The following is a 16,701-nucleotide window of genomic DNA, read 5'->3' as shown; positions in this document are numbered from 1 at the left end:
TATTTAATGCTATTCTTCACCTTCAAAAGTGCAGCATTTTATAGAAGGTTTATTCTTCTTTGAAGTATTGTAATTATAGAATTCATAGTAATAAAAGCACTATCTGGGGAGTAAAAATTATTGCTAAAAATCCCGAAACTGGCAAAAAGTATTAAAAGAATATCCCCAATTTTTACTGCAAATCTCTCTCCTGGCGCTCTCCCAGTTTCTTTACTCAGTTCCAACCAGTCTGAGCTTCATGTTCCCGTTCTTGACACAACAAAAATGGCTTGAAACACCAGATGAGCCCAGATCAGCCACTCACTGATGACATGTTGTAGTACCGTGGATTAACTAAATGCTGGTGGGCCCCAATGCAAAATTTCCAACAGGGCTTTCACCTATTACAAATCTTTAAAAGTATTGGTCTTGGCCTATAGGCCATATTGACCTTTTGGGTCTTTCTCGAATCTAGGGCTTGGTTGCGACTCCAACTTCTGCTCCCATTGTAAGTAACCACTGGCAACAACACAAATGTCAGCCGCCTTAGCTTTACAATAGGGCTGTATATCTGGCTATTTCATTTATGAATTGGGAGTCTCAGGATTAAGCTCTCCTCGATGAGGAACTGATGCAATGTATGAAATTGACAGGAGACTCAGAAATAGGGAATTGAAGTGGAACCAAAGGTGACAAAATATGATTATCTCCAGTAAAGTAATACTGCATGTGTGGTGCAGTCTGTGGGATGCACTAGAATATTGCTGTAATTATATTGCTTTTGTTAAATAATTGAACATCTAGAATAAAATGCTCCAGTGTCCAGAGTGGCTTCACTCTCAGTAGCATTACATATCTATTGTTCGCCTAAGCAAACCAAGCAACTATTTTGTGGGTTAAGCAATTATTTCTAGAACGCAGCCTATCCGTTCCCTAGGGATCAGTAACATCAGTGATATATGAGGTTATTATACAGATTGTTTGGATTTTTTCATAGACTGCCAAGCTTCCCTTGGTGAATTCTTTTGATTATTGGTTCAGTCTAACAGTACAGTTTACTTTTATTCCTAGACACAAATATGTGTTTTTGATGTAAATGAAGCCATAATATATTGTATTTTACTTTTATGTCTTATTATATGTATATTCTTATATTTTTATTTCTGATTTATGTGGTATCAGTTAAAGGTAGTCTGTCACTTTCAAATTGGTAATTAAAGGGAGTATGTGACTCCAGATTTACACAACAAACTAACCTCATAGACTTGAGTAGATGAAGCAAAAATAAATATTGTTCTTTCTGTTTTTAAATCTTTTCCTCCATTGCCACAAAAAACAACTTCATTGCAATGTGTAAATGAAGGCTCTCAGTGCCTCCTTAGCGTGGCTAGTTCCTCTCTGCACAGTTTCCTCCATCTTAGAATACTGCCACTCCTATGGTGACTGACAGCGCTGGTTTGCCATATTCAGCACTGTCTGACGACAAGCTTCCATTGTACGTTCTTGATCTCACAAATCATAAAGATCAGCAATTCCCTTTGAAAATTCTGACGAATGCTGTCCCAGATGTGCTTGGTGGGAGACATAAAGTGAGATGTAGCAGGCCATGGTAGTTCCTGGAACACTTTGGTGAAATGACTGTACCGCTGGCTCCACCATTAAACCATTCTGTGCTGCAAGCGAAATTGGACATCAGTCACCTACCAAGCCGAAGGTGTCAGTGCCTACACAGACCATCAAAAGTAATTTGCACAACTTTTGGCTATGAGCTAGACCTTCAGCTACAAGTGTTCATTAGCCTCAAGCCACCACTCTTATAGGCTACCATGACGCAGATCATAATGTGTAATGGAGGGTGGAACATAGGTCTATCCTCTCACTTAATAGGTTGCTTAATTCTTGCCTTTATCTTGGCAGATAGGGAATTCATTGGGCTCACAATCTACATTCCCTATCTGTATGTCTTTGGAGTGTGGGAGGAAACCTGGACAAACACGGTCCTAAGTGGGATTTGAACCCAGGACCCCACTGCTGCAAAACAGTCCTTAGCAGTAAGCCACTGTGCTGCCCATGATGCATCATGGGATGGTTCTAACATATAAGTCTTTTCAACTTATGCAAGCTTATATTCTGGTATATAGTTTTTTAAACTTACTGTGCTTGTCCCCTTATGAGGTAAGGTCAAGAAACTTTTCAAAGTGGTTTATGATGCATGTAGGACAGGACACTGGTTTATCTGACCACTATATTTATTGGACCCTGCTGTCCTACTTTAGTTTGATTGTTAATGAGCAGAGCAAAAAAAAAAAAAACAGATCTAAGCATCAGACTCCTATATATTCAGACCTAGCTTGGGGGAGGTATTTATGCAGGGGGCCTTTATGTACATTTAATCGAAGTACATTTGATCAAAGTATGAGACAGTTATAATATGGCAGTTAGACAGGTAAGACATTTATATACATCTATTCCCTGTACATTTAGATTACAACAAATATTTACAATATGCATTTGTATAATTTATATCCTGGCCACTGCATTCATACACATTCACCGCCCTGGCACTAACTCTTTAAACTCCATCCATATCGGCCCCTCAGTCCTTTCCTCTCCTATGTATAGCAACCACGCTCTCTTCACATTGCTCAATTGCACAGAATAAAGTCAGTCCCACCATTCAACATCAGAGATGCTCTCACAAATCACTTAACCATCTGCTCACTCTTTCTATCCTCCTTCTTCTAGTCGCAGGAGATATCTCTCCCAACCCCAGCCCTTCATGTTATAGTAAGTCAAACCCCCCAACTGCTACACTCAGAAACCCCTCTAATCTTATTAATGTTCCCTGCATGCCTTCTGTCTCTCTTAATTGTGCTCTTTGGAATTCTCGCTCAGTGTGTAATAGGCTCTCCTTTGTCCTTGACTTCTTCCTTTCTAATTCTCTTAACCTTCTGGCTCTTACTGAAACCTGGATCCAGCAGTCAGACACTACCGCTGCTGCTGCTCTTTCATATGGGGGACTACATTTTTTTCATACCCCAAGATCAGACAATAGAGCAAGTGGAGGTGTTGGTCTGCTCCTATCACCAAATTGTACCTTTCAGGTTATCCCTCAAGTACCCTCACTTGTCTTCCCTTCTTCTGAGGTCCATACCATCAGACTCTACACCCCTTCTCCATGCGAGTGGCGGTGGTGTATCGTCCTTCAGGTCCCTCCCATCAGTTCCTGGATCATTTTGCCACCTGGCTTCCACATTTTCTCTCCTGTGACATACCCACCCTCATCATGGGCGATTTCAACATCATACTCTTCCCCTCTCCCCATCTGCTACTCACCTTTTATCTCTAACCTCCTCTTTTGGCCTTTTGCAGCATACTAACTCTCGAACGCATGAAGACGGAAACTCCCTTGACTTGGTCTTCTCTCGACTTTGTGCAGTGGATGATTTTGCAAACTCCCCTCTCCCGCTCTCTGACCACAACCTTCTTTCATTCTCTATCAAGAACTGATAGAACTTCCTCATTTAAGCATGCCACCATACAGCCATTACTTAAAAAACCATCCCTCGACCAAAACTCTGCCGCTAACTATAGACCTGTCTCTAATCTTCCCTTCAGCTCTTAACTCCTGGAACGCCTGGTTCACTCCCGTCTTTTCTGCTATCTCAGATAACTCTCTTCTCGACCCTCTCCAATCTGGTTTCCGCTCTTTACACTCTACTGAAACTGCCCTCACTAAAGCCTCTAATGATCTACTAACAGATAAATCAAATGGTCATTACTCCATGCTAATTCTCTTGGATCTCTCTGCAGCATTTGACACTGTGGATCACCAGCTCCTCCTCACTATGCTTCGCTCCATCGGCATCAAGGACACCATTCTCTCCTGGTTTTCCTCGTATCTCTCTGACCGCTCCTTTACTGTATCTTTTGCTGGCTCTTCATCCCCACATCTTCCACTTACTGTTGGGGTTCCTCAAGGATCTGTTCTAGGCCCCCTCCTCTTCTCTTTGTATACTGCCCCTATTGGTAAACAATCAGTACATTTGGTTTCCATTACATATCTATGCTGATGACACCCAATTATATGCTTCTTCTCCTGACATCATGCCTGCCTTTTTAGAAAACACCAGCGATTGTCTAAACACTGTGTCTAACATCATGTCCTCACTATATCTGAAACTGAATCTGTCAAAGACTGAACTTCTTGTGTTTCCTCCCTCCACTAATGCACCTATGCCCAACATTGCCATTTCTGTGAGTGGTTCCACTATTACTCCCCACCAACATGCCTGCTGTCTTGGGGTCATACTTGACTCTAAGCTTTCATTTGCCCCCCCCACATCTGATTACTGTCTTGCTCTTGTTATCTCCACCTCAAAAACATTTCTAGATTTCAACCTTTTCTTACTATTGACTCCGCAAAAACTCTTACTGTTTCTCTTATTCATTCTTGTCTGGAATACTGTAACTCTCTTCTAATTGGTCTTCCTCTTACCAAACTCTCCCTCCTCCAATCTGTGTTGTGAGTTCATTTTCCCCTTCACCATTGAGGTCTGATGAACTCCCTCTTCTGGTGAAGGAAGGTAGTGAGGCTGATTACCAAGCACCTGAGCTGGATGATGATGACTGGGTGATGGGAATTGCTGACTGGATATAAGGCAGCCGACACCCTTATGCCTGGCTGGTGATTTCTCTGAGGGATTCTAGGAGACCAGTCTGATTCCTGCTCCTCAAAAGCTAAGTTTTCTGCTCTGCTTTTTGCATTTGTGTTTTGGTTTTGTTTTGCCTTGTTTTTCTGGTTTTCTGCCATTCCCTGCTGGGGTGAGCTGAATTCCTTTTTGCTCTGTATTCAGAAAATACCTGAGTACTGATATAGTCTTTTTGAAGCCTGGTGTCTTCAGGGCTTTTTTCCCTATCAGTCTGTTGGCTCTTGTTTTGATAGAATTTTGGCGGATTGCAGACAGCAGCTTTTCTATCCTGTCCTATTTAGTTAGCTTGGGCCCCATCATTTGCTCAGCCTATCTTTCTATCTGTGTGAGTGTTTTTTCATCTTGCTTCACCGTCATTATATGTTGGGGGCTGCCTATTGCTTTGGGGTCTGCTCTGGGGCAGTTTAGATTTCCCTTTCTGTCTTTAGGCTATTTAGTTCTCCGGCTGTGATCGAGGGGTCTAAGGCACCGTAGGAACCCCCCACGGCTACTGCTAGTTGTTGTTGATAGGTTCAGGGGTCTGCAATCCGATAGCTGCCAACTTCTCTGGTTTTCTGGACTTAGCTAGTATTTCTGTTTTTGCCTCCTACGGTGACTCATTCATAACAGAATCACCAGCCATACCGCAGATCCTAGGGAACTCAATAGCAGGAAAGAATTGTAAAAAAAAGAAAAAAAAAAAAGTGTGTATATTTTTTCCTCTATATCTCTGAGGCCGTAGGGGGAATTTTTTTTTCTCTCAATGGAGATAAAGCAATTGTCTGATCGTGTGGAGCAGCTCGCTGTGGAAGTGCGGGGAATTTCCACCTACCTTGCTCATTCACATGCTGCTGAACCAAAGATCCCTACTCCTGATGTGTTTTTTGGGGATCAGTCTAAATTTTTGAATTTCAAAAATAATTGTAAATTATTTTTTGCCTTGAAGCCTAACTCGTCAGGGAGCTCTGTGCAGCAGGTCAAAATTGTCATCTCTTTGCTGCGTGGCGATCCCCAGGATTGGGCGTTTTCTTTGAAACCAGATGATCCTATTCTGACTAATGTGAACGCATTTTTTCAAGCCTTGGGGTTGTTGTATGACGAACCTAATGCTATTGATCAGGCTGAAAAGACCCTGTTGGCATTGAGCCAGGGTCGAGATTCTGCAGAATTGTACTGTCAAAAATTCCAAAAGTGGAAGGTCCTTACTACCTGGATTGATAATGCCTTGGCAGCTCTCTTTCGGAAGGGTTTGTCAGAAGCCATAAAAGATACTATGGTGGGATTTCCTGTTCCCTCTGGTCTTGACGATTCTATGTCATTAGCCATTCAGGTTGATCGGCGTTTACGTGAACGCAGGACTGCACGAGAGGTGTTGCCACCTGTTGAACAAGTGCCTGAACCTATGCAATGTGATAGAGTTTTGTCCAGGGAGCAACGTCAGGAGTTCAGAAGGAGTAATAAGCTGTGTTTTTTTTGTGGAGATGCCTCGCTTATTATTTCTGTCTGTCCTAAACGAGAGAAACGTTTTGCACACACGTTTTCTGTGGGTGGTGTTCAACCTAAGTTTCTTCTGGCAATTACTCTGATCTACTCCCTGTCCACATTTTCCGCCAAGGCTTTTGTGGATTCGGGAGCAGCCCTGAACCTAATGGACTTGGATTTTGCTAAACGTTGTGGATTTCCGATGACACCTCTGCGGATGCCTATCCCTTTGACTGGGATTGATGCTACTCCTTTGGCGAAAAATAAACCTCAGTTTTGGACCCAGGTGGTAATGCGGGTCGCCCCAGACCATCAAGAAAATTGCATAATTTGCATGATACCATTGTTCTGGGGTTTCCCTGGTTGCAAATTCATAATCCAGTTTTGGATTGGAAATCTGTGTCTGTGGTGAGTTGGGGTTGTCAGTGTGCCCTTAGTGAGGCTCCGATTTTTTCCACCTCTCCTCAGTCGCATGATGTTCCTGACTATTTGGCGGACTTTTATGATGTATTTAGTGAGAATGAGTCTGCGTCTTTGCCTCCTCATAGGAGTTATGACTGTGCAATTGAATTGAGCCCAGGGTGTAAATTTCCCAAGGGTCGGCTCTTCAATTTATCTGTACCCGAGCACGAGGCTATGCGATCCTATATTAAGGAGGCGTTGGAGAAGGGTCATATTAGACCATCCTCTTCACCCTTAGGTGCTGTTTTTTTTTTCGTGGCCAAAAAGGATGGTTCATTAAGGCCTTGTATTGATTATCGTGCCCTCAACAAAATTACTATTAAATATCCGTATCCGTTACTCCTGATTTCGCATCTATTCTCCAGAGTTAAAGGTGTTTGCTGGTTTACCAAGCTTGACCTCAGGGGGGCGTATAATCTTATCCGCATTAAGCATGGGGATGAATGGAAGACGGCGTTTAATACTTCGGAGGGACATTTTGAGTACCTGGTGATGCCTTTTGGGCTCACTAATGCCCCTTCTGTCTTGCAGTGCTTCATGAATGACATTTTCTGAGACTTTGTGGATAAATTTTTGATTATCTATCTGAATGATATTTTGATCTTCTCCAAGGATTGGGATTCTCATGTGGAACATGTTTGGACTGTGTTCCAGATCTTGAGGGAGAATTCCCTGTATGTCAAAGGATCGAAATGCCTTTTTGGGGTACAGAGGATTTCATTTTTGGGATTTATTTTGTCTCCGTCAAATATTGAAATGGACCCGGCCAAGGTACAGGCCATTTATGATTGGGTTCAGCCCACTTCTTTGAAGGCCCGCCAGAAGTTTTTGGGTTTTGCTCATTTTTATCGGAAATTTATAGCAAAATTTTCAAGTATTGCCAAGCCATTGACTGATCTGACTAAGAAGGGTGCTGATGTGTTGAATTGGTCTCCGGAGGCTGTTTCTTCCTTTCAGGAGCTGAAGCAAAGATTCACTTCTGCCCCGGTTTTGCGGCAACCTGATGTCTCTCTCCCGTTCCAGGTAGAGGTGGACGCTTCTGAGATTGGTGCAGGAGCTGTTTTGTCCAAAAAGGATCCTGTAACATCTAAAATGAATCTCTGTGCTTTCTTTTCCCGAAAGTTCTCTCCTTCTGAACGTAACTATGATGTGGGGAATCGGGAACTGTTAGCCATGAAATGGGCATTTGAGGAGTGGAGACATTGGTTGGAGGGAGCTAAAGATCAAGTCGTGGTCCTCACTGACCACAAGAATTTGATTTACCTGGAGTCGGCCAAACGCTTGAACCCTAGACAGGCTAGGTGGGCCTTGTTTTTTACACATTTTGATTTTGTGTTCTCTTTTCTTCCTGTCACATTTAAAATCCATAATGTGTTTCATAAGTCCTTGTTGAAGATGTTTGTTGAACCACTAGTTCCTGGGGTAGCACCTCCGGACCCTGTATTGGTTGAAGGTAACGTGGAATATGAGGTAGAGAAGATACTGTATTCCCGTCTGGCTAGACGGAGACTCCAGTATTTGGTTAAGTGGAAGGGTTATGGTCAGGAGGATAATTCCTGGGTCTCTGCCTCTGATATTCATGCCAAAAGATTGGTGCGTGCCTTTCATCGGGTTCACCCTGATCGCCCTGGTGGCGTGGATGAGGGTTCGATGACCCCTCCTCAAGGGGGAGGTACTGTTGTGAGTTCATTTTCCCCTTCACCATTGAGGTCTGATGAACTCCCTCTTCTGGTGAAGGAAGGTAGTGAGGCTGATTACCAAGCACCTGAGATGGATGATGATCACTGGGTGACGGGAATTGCTGACTGGATATAAGGCAGCCGACGCCCTTCTGCCTGGCTAGTGATTTCTCTGAGGGATTCTAGGAGACCAGTCTGATTCCTGCTCCTCAAAAGCTAAGTTTTCTGCTCTGCTTTTTGCATTTGTGTTTTGGTTTTGTGTTGCCTTGTTTTTTTGGATTTCTGCCATTCCCTACTGGGGTGAGCTGAATTCCTTTTTGCTCTGTCTTCAGAAAATACCTGAGTACTGATATAGTCTTTTTGAAGCCTAGCGTCTTCAGGGCTTTTTTCCCTATCAGTCTGTTGGCTCTTGTTTTGATAGGATTTTGGCGGATTGCAGACAGCAGCTTTTCTATCCTGTCCTATTTAGTTAGCTTGGGCCCCATCATTTGCTCAGCCTATCTTTCTATCTGTGTGAGTGTTTTTTCATCTTGCTTCACCGTCATTATATGTTGGGGGCTGCCTATTGCTTTGGGGTCTGCTCTGGGGCAGTTTAGATTTCCCTTTCTGTCTTTAGGCTATTTAGTTCTCTGGCTGTGATCGAGGGGTCTAGGGCACCGTAGGAACCCCCCACGGCTACTGCTAGTTGTTGTTGATAGTTTCAGGGGTCTGCAATCCGATAGCTGCCAACTTCTCTGGTTTTCTGGACTTAGCTAGTATTTCTGTTTTTGCCTCCTACGGTGACTCATTCATAACAAATCTGTCTTGAATGCTGTAGCCAGGATCATATTCCTTGCCAATCGATACACCGATGCCTCTACCTTGTGCCAGTCATTACACTGGCTACCCATCCACTCCAGAATCCAATACAAACTTATTACCCTCACCCACAAAGCACTCCATGGCTCAGCTCCACCCTACATCTCCCTTGTCTCAGTCTACCACCCTACCCGTGCCCTCCATTCTGCTGATGACCTGAGGTTAGCATCCTCAATAATCAGAACCTCCCACTCCCATTTCCAAGACTATACACGTGCTGCACCAATCCTTTGGAATGCACTTCCCAGGTCAATACGACTAGTCCCCAGTCCCTACAATTTTAAGAGTGCCCTAAAAAGGCATTTATTCAGACTGGCCTACCGCCTGAACACATTAACCTAACTATCCCTGTGCGGCACAGTCAAAAGTTTTACCATAACCAGTTCCCTGCATCATGTTCGCAGATGCTTTATGTATCTACTAGCCATCTGTGTCTGTACTGTTACACACTTAACATTATGGCTGGTCCGAACAATGAAGGCAACTGTTACCACCCACCTTTCGTGTCTCCCCTTTTTCCTACTTCCTAGAGAATGTGGTCATTTGGGTTTTTTCAAGTGTGCACCATGTAACATTTTCCCTACTGATACTTAGGAATGGTTAGTTTTTATTTCAGATTAATTCTTACCTTTTTAGAATTTTAAAGACATGCAGAAAAATATCACACTCAAATTGACTAATTTTTACTGTTCATTCTTTTTTATAGCCTGCCTTTTCATTAAAGAAAATGTGTCATCAGAAAAAATCCTATTGTTTATATCAGGTTTTTATTTTAAATGTTTTTAACATTTTATAGTATGTTTTTTACGTATCACAATAGATTAACTCAGACCCTTTTTGTTTAACCCTTGTAAAAGTATAGAGTGGGTATACTCTAATCTTGGCAAAGGTTGTTGTGAAGAAAGGCAGAGAGCAGTCACTATTACTTATAGTGAATAGTAGATCCTATGTTTTTACAGTCTATGGAGCTACATGGACCCCATGAGTTAAAGGAAAGGGGGGATGAATGGTCCAGTCTGACATCCACCCACTTCTCATATCTGCCAAAGTTGTATGCCAGAATTCAGATTTGAACCCACACTATACCCATTGTGTGTCTGCTCTTATACACAGCAGACACTTGGGGCTAACTCTGATCACAACAGTTTTAAGCCTTTAGATCCTTTGATGAACAATCAAGTTGTTCTCTTGCCCCACAGACAGAATCACAGGACCCCATTTGGTATACAAAATGCCAAATGTATGCCCCAGGGGCACCCAAATTGGACCCTTTCTATGGGGCTCGTATGCTTTGTATAGACGGTTACATTACATTGCAATACTGTCTTTTATGACAATGAGAGTGCTGGAAAGTCATCTGTCTAGAATAGGAAGAGTCTAATATTAATCCCAGTGGCCAGTTTGAAAATTGCCAGATTTGGGGTTGTTTGTTGTTTTTTTTTAATTCTTTTTAATATATTTTTAATTCTCTATGTCACTATGAAAAATGTTCTCATGACACATTTGCTAACCCCATCCCAACATATTACGCACTGGTATGCGATATCAGGTCCCCTGTGTGTGGAGTCAGCTCAGGTGCCCAGAGACAAAGTCCCAATCCCACTTCCTGTATTTTATTTTGGCAATTTTGCTGCTAGAGATGGATTACACTTGACAACAGGCAGTGGAGAGTAAAGTAGACAGAAGGGAATCACCTTTCGGTCAGCATGTTAGAATATTTTATTGGGACTAAAGCATACTGCTGTCAGTATGGACACATTGACCCTGAGACACAACGCCACTTTCAACTTCATAGAAAACTCATCTATAACACATCTTCTTGGAGATGCACTGCTGAAAAGAATCTCAGTTTTCATGCTTTGTGCTGTCAACCTAGTCCTGGTTTCAGAACTGAAGTGATTTCATTAGTCTCTGGTGTTTGGGGGTTTCTGGCTTTCAGCCCAAATTGATTTCTTTCATCTCCACTTAAGCGCTTGTAAATACTGTATGGATGGTTGAGCCTTTGCCTGTTGGGCATTCTTCTGTGCTCTCAGACTGTTGGGAAAAGCACTACAGAGGATGGTCCGAGGATACAGCAGTAATCATTCTAAGAGTAGAATTGAACGTTCAGGCTCAAGGACATGCCGAGGTTGAGAATAGAGTGACTGCGGGGAAATACAGGTAAAAATTCAATAATGGACAACTTGTAATTCTTAGTACATATACTTGCAGACAGAGCATGTTGTGTTGGTGTGACATCTGTGATCTTTTTCAATACATATCCTTATCGTTTTTTGGTTTACAGTAACAATTTAATATTTCCTAACAAAATGTTGAGCAATTTTGTGGGGGTCATCTTACTCTTTAGCCTAAGCAAAATATTTATTAGAAGTGTGCAGAAGCTTATATTGTGCTTCAAACAGAGCCACTATTAAACACATGGCCTTTTTTCAGTATATTGTTCTCTTGTGGCCTCCTAAATAGGCCAGTGGGTATGCATAGTATCTAATCCAGGAGAGCAAAGTGGGAAAAAACAATATCACTGCTGCATGGCACATCAAACATATTTTTTTTTGTCATGGTCTCCTCCTTAAAGAAGTTGTCAACTACTTTAACATTGATGACCTGTCCATAGGATATACTTAGGTATAGGTCATCAATGTCTGATCGGTGGGGTTGTGTCACCCAGATCCCCTACTGATCAGCCGTTCTCGTTGCTGGCAGAAGGCCAGAAGTGCTCAGTTACAGAGCTACTTCGTCTACTGACAGTGGCCACAGCCGGGTACTGCACATCCTATTAAAATTCACATGCAAATACACATCCCTATTCAAATCAATAGAGGGGGCAGATGTGTACTACCTAGCGACAGCCACTGTCAGTAGACGGAGAAGCTCCATACCTTCGCGCACTTTCAGCCAGAACCGAGAACAGCTGATCGACTTGGTGGCGGGTGTCACACTCCCATGATCAGACATTAATGACCTATCCTAAGAATAGGTCATCAATGTTAAAATAGCGGACAACCTCTTTAAATTTGTAGGTCTCATTGTCAATGCAGGAAGGAAGATAAACGCGTATCACAGAAACAGGCGAGCACTTGCAGTTTCAATCAAGGATGAGTGACTGCTGCCATGGAACAAAACAGATGTAACTAATATTATCGCTAATTATATATTATTTATTGTATAATGGAAAAACCACACAGAGCAGAAAGTTTTCATTGGCTTGTAAATGACAGGAGGCTGCACTTATTCTTTTGATCAGCAGCTTTTACCAAACTTCAGCTTGAAACTTTAAAGCTGTGTAATGTAAACTCTGTGTTACTTCCCTTTTGGCTTTTTTCCTGCCCAGAAAAGATCAAATAAAGTGGATTGTCCATTGTGCACTGTACGTACAGTATATAGACTTCTTTTGGCAGTGGGAAAATGCAATTATTAAGTAATTGTGTTTTTACGTGGAAAGTCCCAGTATTTCTACATTAAATGTTCTGAAATATCTGCACCAAAAATGCATGAAATAGGGGGAAAACATGGGATTCTGCCTATGCTTCACATTTATGTTAAATTAAACCCCCCACCAGCCCCCAATCATTAACGATTGTGTATCCCTTTTAAAGATAGGCTACTCAATCCTTTTATGACCCCAAATTGATGCTTCAACAGCAAAAAATCATGTTTTGAAGGGGTGTTTGGAAGTGCATTTGGGTGTGATGATGCACTTGTAGCTTTTCAGCCTCACGCTGGCTGTGTTTCCTACCTAGTATTGCCCTCCCCTGGATGATTGACAGGTCATTAGCAGTGTATCAGAACAATCAACCAGTGTAGAGCACTGCAAAATAGGAAAATCAGCCAGCGTGATGCTGAGAAGCTAGAAGTGCATCGTCACACCCCAATGCACTTTCATACACAGCTTCAAAACTTTTGGCTGGAGTAGTGTTTTTGGGGTCATAAAGGGATAAGCAGGCTCAGGTTTTAAAGGACTATGCAATCAATACTGGTTTGAGAGGAAGGTAACGCAGGGAGAAAAGGGAGAGATAATATTCACTAATACAGCAAAAGGCTAGTAGGGATAGCGTAAGCAACAGGGACAAGTAAAGCCGACAATACAATAAAATATAAGTTATCACTCAGGCGCCAGTCACGGTTGAACTTCTGTCTGTGACTGGTGCTGCCTTATATTGCGTCACAGTGGGGGCCTGTCACAATCCTGAGGTAAATGATGTATCATCTTTTGACATTGGCGGTGTCCTCCCATGGTCCTGACGATGGCGGCGAATCCTGATGTGGGTCTTGGGTCCAGCAGATGAGGTGATGAAGAGGGATTGTCCTTATCCTCAGCAGTGAGTGTCCCAACACTACGGAGATTTGCAGCACTGCCCAAACACAGTTTACAATGGGCAGCCCGGTTCGCTGTGTCTAATCGACCCATACCTAAGTCCCGTTCACAGACCTTGTCTCTCACGGTCAGTATTGTCAGCGGGGGCAGCTGTGGCAGCGTTGTCGGTTGTGTCAGCGGTGTCTGAATGGTACTCAGTTGATGATATCCTGCCGTCCCAGGCTCTGCTCTTTTCTGCCCAGACGCCTCTCAGCTGATTATCTCAAAGGCGTCCCGTGCGCCCGAATTTCCCGCCCAAACTGTCTGGTCACTCGCGCGCTGCAGCTCTGTTTGCTGAGCCACGCCCCCTTTTCTTAAACACAGAATACTGTCTGGAGTCAATCTTTCTACCCCGCAACATAGGTGACAGCCCCGATGGTTCCGGACCCTTCACGGAGGAGACATGCCTAGTTAGTTCCTTCCCCTTACATTAGTACTTTGATTAACAGCCAACTCTACACAGATGCACTGCATAACTGGTTCAGTGTGCCGGGGTATGCATGCAGCTGCCACTCAAAATATACTGAGCAGTGCTGGGAGTGGTAACTATGGCTGCATGATGTATGGCCCTATGTCTGAAAGCCGGTGGCTCCCGGGAGAGAATAGCTGCACTTTCAGTAAGGCGACCGGGCAGCATTGTAATTCTATTTATCTGTGGATTAACCCAATATATCTGCAGGAAAATAGTCCTTAACTAGGTGACTGTTTCCTATTAATGTATAAGCAACCACAGCTGACTGCACTCTCCTATACAAAGAGTCCACTGCAAAAAATGTATACCAGCAGTATGGTTTTTTTTTAATAATTTCTATGTAAACCTTAGTATAACTAACAACAGTGTAAAAACTACCAAAAATGTCTACAGTCTGTATCCATATCTACATCCTAAATTGGCATTGAGTAACTCTCCTGAGTAGAAAGTACAAAAGTGTAAAATTCACCATAAAATAACATACTTGTATGTTACTCTTTTCATAGTATTGGCTTGTGGGAAGAAAATTCATCATTGCGGATATTTCACAAGAATCCCGGCCCATTATGCATAGCTGCCTTGTTCATGTACATCTGATTTTTACCGTGGTTGTCATGAAGGAAATGAGTAGGTGGTGCGTATTATAGGTGACAGCTTTATATTACTAGCACAGAGTTTTGACTGTTGGATAATTCAGATAATTATCTAAATTAGGATAAGTACTAAAGATCGTACAATATAGTGATGGACTCCAGATGATCTAAAAATGAGAAATGATGATTTTACACAACGTCATAGATAAAGCAAATGAAATCCAACTAGACAATAATCTGCCAACAGTCACTGTGTGGTTAGAAGGTTCTCTTATTATTTCATTATTAACGGAAATGGAAAGAACAAGCTACCTTAGAGCAGCAGATGAGCGACTCGCAGAGAAACGCTGTGAATAGAAATATATGAGAATGAGAAAACTAGAATTTGTAATGTCTTTGCTCTTGAATGCATGGGGTGTTACAGCTGACATCCTAAATCATCATTTTCTCCTTGCATTTCAACCTTTGAGAATGGTACATGATAAAAAAAAGAAAGTGTCCGAGTTTGGACTCCAAGTAATCACTGTTCTCATTCCTGTATCTCTTGGACTATAGTGGAGCATGACCACATTGCCCGGCTCATGTAAATCTGACAGCTACAAGAACCTATTGTAGTGAATAGAAGCGGAGGCACATGTGATGAAGTTCACATTCATCTTTTATTTTTTGAGTGGAACCTCGGGACCACGGTTCGGGGGGCTCCAAAGGGGGCGTGACTAGTGAGCCCCAGGTACCCGTAGTAAGATCCCTCAAAAAGAACCAGAGTGGAATAGCTGGGGGACACAGGTGCTACCTCCAGTTAGACCCCGGTCATGTAGCAGCTGTCCCAATGGGACAAACGGGTAAACAGATATTACAGATATAGTGGAGCTGACTGGCTGTCACCGGGTATACGAGGTGGAGCTGGCTCTGGTGAGGATAGTCAGGTTCCAGGTAGATAGGAGGAAGTTGGCTCCAGCAACTTTAGTGTTGTCTATGGGTACGGATGGCGGAGTGGCGGTCCGGGATGGAATTTGAGAGAAATGGTTCAGATGTCATCTAGAATAGTCGAACCACTGGTCACTGTTATTCTGCGGAGACAAAGAGTGTAAGCAGAGTGCTAAACGGAATGCTATAACAGGGCAGGCAGAACAGAGACAGAACCGGGATTAGCAAGAGTAGATACTCGTTGTTCTGGCACCCTCCCTATGGCAGAGGGGTCAGAAATCGCAATCAGTGCGTTGCCATTGGTTAATTACTTTTTTTTTAAAACGCACTCTGTCTCTTTAAGAGACCTAGAGAGAGCGTGTGCGCGTGGCCTTAATCTCATACCAGGGGGAAGTGCTGGCCGCACACCAGAGAGCAGGGGAAGAAGCAGGACAGCAAGCAATGGACTGAGAGCGACAGCCCCGCCAGGGGGTCTCGCAGAGGCACATGAGGATGTGAACCCCGCTGAGGGGTCTCACTGAGGTACGACCACCGCAGCATGGGGACGGGGACCCCGCTGAGAGTCTCGTTGAGGTATGGACACAGATGTAACAGTATCCCCCTCTTTATGCCCCCTCTTTTTCATGGCTGTATAGAATCTCTTTAGTAGCAGAGGAGCCAGGATATTCTCTTTAGGCTCCCATGACCTCTCCTCAGGAGCTCAAAACTACTGGTTTGAGGTGGGAGACATGAAAAGAGTTAGGCACACGTAAAGAAGCAGGTAATTTCAGTTTGTATGAAACCGGGTTGATTTGTCTCAGAACTTCAAAGGGACCAATGAAACGGGGACCTCATTTGTAAGAAGGCATCTTCAGATGGATGTACTTAGAGGAGAGCCATTCCTTATCACCAAGTCGGAAGGTGGGAGCATCCAAACATCTCTTATCTGCATGCTTCTTCATTCATTGAGAGGCTCTCTCCAAAGCGAATTTGGTGTCACTCCACACCTTTGAGAATTCTTCCACGAAGGTATCGGCTGCAGGAACGCCAGAAGGTTTAGAGATAGGAAGAGGAACTCCAGGTTGGAGACCAAAGACAATCTGAAAGGGAGATTTCTAAAAGACTCACTTACATGATTGTTGTAGGAAAATTCCACCCAGGGCAGTAACTCTACCCAGTCGTCATGATGCACGTTGACGAAGTGGCGGAGGAATCCAGACAGGAT

The 16,701-nt window shown here is 43.2% G+C and overlaps 1 protein-coding gene and 1 long non-coding RNA gene across 2 annotated transcripts in view; one reads left to right on the top strand and one right to left on the bottom strand.

Moving 5' to 3' along the window:
• Window positions 1-16,701, top strand: part of ST8SIA4 (ST8 alpha-N-acetyl-neuraminide alpha-2,8-sialyltransferase 4) — a 291,424-nt gene that overhangs the window by 112,854 nt on the left and 161,869 nt on the right. The window lies entirely within an intron of this gene.
• LOC141049220 (uncharacterized) overlaps window positions 10,842-16,701 on the bottom strand; it is a 232,835-nt gene continuing 226,975 nt past the window's right edge. Inside the window, exon 2 of the long non-coding RNA XR_012220301.1 lies at window positions 10,842-11,295. This is a non-coding gene — a long non-coding RNA (uncharacterized lncRNA). The remainder of the gene's footprint in view (window positions 11,296-16,701) is intronic.

Source organism: Dendrobates tinctorius, unplaced genomic scaffold (assembly GCF_039654945.1).
Source record: "Dendrobates tinctorius isolate UK_male_01 unplaced genomic scaffold, ASM3965494v1 ptg000003l, whole genome shotgun sequence".
NCBI classification, from domain to species: Eukaryota; Metazoa; Chordata; class Amphibia; order Anura; family Dendrobatidae; genus Dendrobates; species Dendrobates tinctorius.
This window is presented reverse-complemented; position numbering and strand designations above follow the sequence as displayed.